Here is a 5,868-nt window from a genome sequence, read left to right on the forward strand (position 1 = left end):
ACATGCTCACATTCTGATAAAAGGCGCTAATTCAAAGATTCAAACTACAGTGCACCACTGCAAGGCCTGTCAGCTGACCAATGCTTCCAAACCTCAAGGGCAGCCTGGCTCATGAATCAGAGGGAACAAGCCTGGAGCATATTAGGAAATAGACTTTATAGAGGTAAGACCTCGCAAGTATGGTTACAAATTCTTACTGGTCTTTATAGACACCTTTTCAGGTTGGGCAGAAGCATTTCCTACCAAACATGAAATGGCTCAAATCGTGGCTAAAAAATCCTCGAAGACATCTTACCCAAGTATGGATTCCCCACTATGGTTGGGTCAGATAATGGACCAGCTTTCATATCCAACGTAATTCAAAGTTTAGCCTCAGTGTTGGGGACGAATTGGAAATTACATTGTGCATACTGTCCCCAGAGTTCAGGACAGGTAGAAAGAATGAATAGAACTCTAAAAGAGACCTTAACTAAATTAACCTTAGAAACTCATGGTGACTGGGTGACACTCCTCCCCTTACAAGTTGGGTCTAACTCCTTTCAAAATCTTGTACGGCCTGCTGCCACCTATTATTCCTAATGTACAGTCTGACTTGTTAACTGAATTTAATGATCACTCTCTGTTATCTTCATTACAAGGCCTCTGGGCCGCTCACCAGGACATCTGGCCAAGACTGCAGGCTCTTTAGGCCACTGGCCCTCCTGCAGATCCCCACCAGTTCCAGCCTGGTGACTAGGTGTACATCAAGCGACACCACAAAGAAAGCCTTGAACTGCGCTGGAAGGGTCCTATGTGGTCATCCTGACCACCCCCACCACTCTCAAAGTTGACAGCATCACCTCGTGGGTCCATCATACACACATCAAGCCAGCAGACCCCCTCATGCTACAAGACAATCTTATAACAGGATGGACAGCTGCGAGGGACCCAGGCAATGCCCTAAAGCTAAGACTGTGACGTGTCAAACCTTGCTAATATTATTTTCCCTCCTCTGGATGACCCAGGTGGGGGGCTCCCCTTATCAGCCCCTCAGACTGACCTGGCTCATTACTGGTACCACTATGGGGGAAATTGTCAATAGCATGTTGAAAGATGCCCCCCATCCCCGGGGCATGATGGCCAACCTTAGAATTTGACCTTTGCCTCTTGGGGCAGGCTCTTGGGATATTGGTGATTGGGAAATAAGTTCAAAGGGCATGCCTGAATGCAGAAAAGGCATCGACAGGTGCGACTTCAAGGGGGTCAATTATTCTCCCAGATGTAGCCATCTGTATTACAGGGCTGCCCTAAGAACAACCCCATTTTATGTCTGCTGTGGGGAGGGGGAGCTGTGAATCCACTGGAACCATCCGCTGGGCACTTCCGGTCCAGAATGATTTAATACGTGTCACCTGGGTGCCTGGACCCCCTGGGCTGACTGGAACCTGCTCTTGAGGTGCTGAACTCTTTGGCCCATGCCTTAGTTTTCTTTGTAATCCACTCCAGATATCATTCACAGAAAACAGGGACATGGGAAGCAGGACGGACCTGGGGCATCCGTCTATATCAAAAGGGACATGACCAAGGACTCCTGCTGACCCTGAGACTTAAGGTTGAAACTTTAGGCCCCATTAAGGCACTGGGGCCTCACAGTCCTTGCACCCCCTGTTCCTAACCAGCGTTGCCCCAGTACTATCCCTCCCATGAAACCCCCAAGTCCTGCAGCCGCACACTGGTGGCCCTCACTCACTATCTTCCCCACAGCCTCCTTGCTGGCTCTCTCAGACCTTCATCACCTGGCTCCCTCAGAACCCCCACCCCACGCTAACTCAGACCCTCTCTGGGACTTAATGGTCCAGACTTTTCAGGTCCTCAATGTGTCCAGACCAGATCTCACTGACTCATGCTGGCTGTGTTACAAAACAAAACCTCCCTATTATGAGGGCATTGTATTGCCTGACACCTACAACAAATCAGACAGCCCTGACTCTTGTAGATGGCACCAACGAGGCACTGTTAGATTAACCCTTCAGTCAGTCACTGGGTGAGGACTATGTTTGGGGACAGTTCCCCCAGCTTATCGGCATCTCTGTAATGAGACCGTCACCTCTTTTCCTCCCAACAAGTACTTGGTACCCCCTGCTAATAGGTAGTGGGCCTGCACCACGGGGTTAGTACCCTGTGTCCATAGGGCAGTACTTAACAACACACGCGACTTCTGTTTGTATTCAATTACTCCCTCAGCTCATCTATCACACTGCTGAAGAACTCTATCAGAGATTAGAAGGACCCCCTAGATGAATCAGGTGGGAGCCCATTACAGCCATCACCCTTACAGTCCTTTTAGGAATAGTAGGAGTGGGGACCGGAGTCTCATCCTTGATCCTCCAGAACAAGCATTACAGTGATCTACGTGGAGTCACAGATGATATCTCCAGGTTAGAAGACTCTAGTACTTGTCTTCAAGAGTCCTTATCCTCCCTTGCAGAAGTCATCCTCCAGAACCGGAGAGGCTTAGACTTAATTTTCCTTCAACAAGGAGGCCTCTGTGCTACCATAGGGGAAGAATGCTGTTTTATTTTTATTGATCACTCAAGAGTGCTAAGAGAATCAATGGCCAAAGTCAGCGAAGGCCTCATGAAATGTAAAAGAGACCGTGAACAGACCCAGGGCTGGTTTGAATCCTGGTTCATCTCCTCCCCCTGGCTTACCACCCTAGTCTCCACTCTTTTAGGCCCTCTACTAACCCTGTTCCTGCTCCTCACTCTCGGTCCTTGCATTCTCAACAGACTAATAGCCTTTATTCACGAATGACTCAACACCATCCAGTTAATGATTCTGCACTCAATATAGGCCTATCCCTGACTGGGACCATATAGAGCTCAATAACAGGGATCCATGATTGGCTCCTCTATGTACTTGGGAAAAGGGGGAAATGAAGGACCAGAGTGAATGACTCCATTTTTTACTCCATTTTTTCCCTTTATTTTGGGGAAGGGGCGACTCCATTTTGTTAAACCCACCTTGCTGAGAATGGGCACCATCTCAAGGACGCGATCTGATCACGTAGGAGAGGGTCATAAAGAGAAGAACGAAAGGAATACCAGAGACCTGAAGTAACTTTCTTGCCCAGCTTTTTTCACAATTGTGGTGGGGAGGCCCCAGCGTGGTTGGGAGGAAGCTAGCAGGGTTGAGTCTAATTAGGGGGTTTTCTTTTTCTTTTTCTTTTTTTTTTCTTTCTTTCTTTTTTCTTTTTTTTTAAATTAGAGGGTTTTCAATCAATATGCCCTAGTAGTGGGCCATCCTAGAACTGGCAAGCCATTTATATTCCCTTGTGTTTATTAACATGGTCACTGACTGAGGGACCTGGGCACTGATAACTTGTTCCAAAGTTAACTTGTCTGCTTCTCTAATCAGTTTAACAGTGTCAGCGAGAGCTCACAGGCAAGGGGGCCATCCAGATGCCATTGAGTCTAGCCTTTTAGACAGGCAGGCAATAGATCTCTCCCAAGGGACAAAGGACTGAGTCAGAACTCCCAGTGCTATATGGCTCTTTTTACATATGAATAGATTGAACTCCCAAGTGACATCTGGGAGTTTTAAAGCCCAGGCTATTCCAAGGTTTGACTTGAGATCCTGGAAACTGCTCTTGGCCAGGTACTCATTTAAAAGGAGGGCTCCCTCTGGGCCTTTTAATAGTTTATACAGTGGCTCAGTCTTTTCAGCAAAACCTGGGATCCAAATCCTACAGAATCCTGTGGCTCCCAAGAATTCATGTAGTTGCTTCAAGGCTGTGGGCGGAGGCAAATCACATACTACTTGCTTTTGTTCGTAGTCAGAATGAATCCCCCAAATCGAATTTGGCTGCAGCAGATCTGGGCCTTTTTCTTTGAGACTAAAATCGAATTTGGCTGCAGCAGATCTTTTTCTTTTTCTTTGAGACTTTGTATCCAACCTGGGACAGTAGCTGGAGCAGTGCTGCTCCAGCAGTTTTCTGGGGTTGCTCCAGGGAGCAGAAAGTAATCAACATATTGGAGCAGAGTAAATCCAGTTTGCTGACTTGGAAAATTCCCTAAATTGGCCACAACCATGTCTCCAAACAGGAGAGCACTCAGTAAATAAATGGATTAGACACTGTGGGATGTAAAGTCACCAAGGCTGTGTTTACAGCTTGCAAATTCTGAGCTGGCCAGTATCCCCAGAAGCTTCCTTTCCATAGGGAGGGAGGGAGGGAGTATTCCTAGGAGACTGGCTTTCCACCAGGATCCCAGCTTCTCTGAGTCGATGTGTTTCTTTATGGCTAGTCTGGCATCTTGGCTCACAGGGTACTGGCAGAGACATATAGGCTGCACCTGATGTTTCAATTTGACCACCAAAGGTGGGTGGTTGATTGCCATTCCTGGTGGGTTGTCCTCCACCCAAAGGCAGGGAAGTTTTAAACATGTGGAGAGTGTCTCAACATTTCCACTGGGGACCTCGGGAGCAAACATTTGTTGCTCCTCCTCCCAGGGCATTGCCACAGACAGGATTTTAGTGAGGCTGACGGTTAAAGCAGCTAAGCCAAAGGAGTCAAAGCTGATTTGTGCTATAAGTTCAGTCAATAGGTCCCTCTCCAGCAACAGGACCGGGTGGGGCATCCAGCTGTCTGAGGGCAGTGGCACACTTTCTGCTTCCTGTGCTATGGCACTGATAGGCTATTTTTTTTTCTTCTCAGTCTTGGTTTATGAACACTTGATCAGCAATTTCTAGGAGCTGGGAGGCATCCTGTTTCTGATGTTCTGAGGATGTCAGGAGCTGGCTGGGCTATGAATATAACATTAATCATTCGCTGGCTTTCAGGGCTCTCCAGATTAAACAGAGTATAGGTTCGGTAAGCTTCGCAAAGCCTCTCATAAAACTGCCCCAGCGGCTCATTTGCCTTTTGAATTATTTCTGTTGTTTTTGTCATGTTGGTAGATTTATTTGTACTGGCTTCATCCCCTGCAAGAGTGCCTCTCTGTATTTCAGAGGCACGCTCTTGTAACCATGTCTTTGCTGCTGTAAAAACTCTGTTGTTCCACCGTATTCAGTAAAGTGAGGAGGAGCTGACAGCAGCCATCCCAAGTGCGCTGATGGATTTGGAGTAGAGATTCCATGAGCTCTATCATTGTCTGGGGCTGTTCTGAGTACAGGATGTGTGGTGTTTCCAATAAGCAAGTCAGTGGTGGTAAAAAGCTGGTAATATGACGTTGCACTGCCTTCCATAATAGCCTCATCTGTGCCTAACTGCGGCGGCCCTTGGGTCTCTCGCAAGCACATCTGGAGAGTGAGGTTGCCCTGGGCTTCAGTAGCTCCCCAGGTGAAAGAAGGGGAGGCAGAATCTGGGTGTGGAATTTGGGAAGGTCAGTGGCCTCTCCCCTGGACAGGCTGAGCTGCCACAAGTTCCATGGATTGCTCCAGTTTTAACTTAACTCTTTAATCCCTGGACAAACCTTTCTTAAAATTAGCATACAATCAAGCACAGTGGGTTTGGGAGATTTGGATTGAGGTTTTCCCATTGTGCCTCAAATTCTCTCTGACTTTTTCAGTTATTAAGTATCTGCACTTCTCAAAGGGCACAGGAGATCACTGGTTGGAGGAAGGGCTCCATTAGCAGACTTTGGAGAAATGGAGGCTCCTGGGGATAGTTCTTAGTCCAGAGATTTGGAATCTCTGTGGCTACTGCTTAAAGGGCCAGACAGCATCAGTGATAAGTTTGTCAAACTTTTTAGGGGGATCTTAACCAAGGGCTGCAATTAGGAAGATCACAGTGGTTTCTCCCTGGGGTCCTTCTTCTTGGGTCTCCAATGGCTGATAATCTGGTGTCAAAGGGAGTACTGCTGTGGCAGATGATGAATGGAGTAGAGAAGG

This window comes from Tupaia chinensis, unplaced genomic scaffold (assembly GCF_000334495.1).
Source record: "Tupaia chinensis unplaced genomic scaffold, TupChi_1.0 Scaffold143871_1, whole genome shotgun sequence".
Classification (NCBI taxonomy): Eukaryota; Metazoa; Chordata; class Mammalia; order Scandentia; family Tupaiidae; genus Tupaia; species Tupaia belangeri.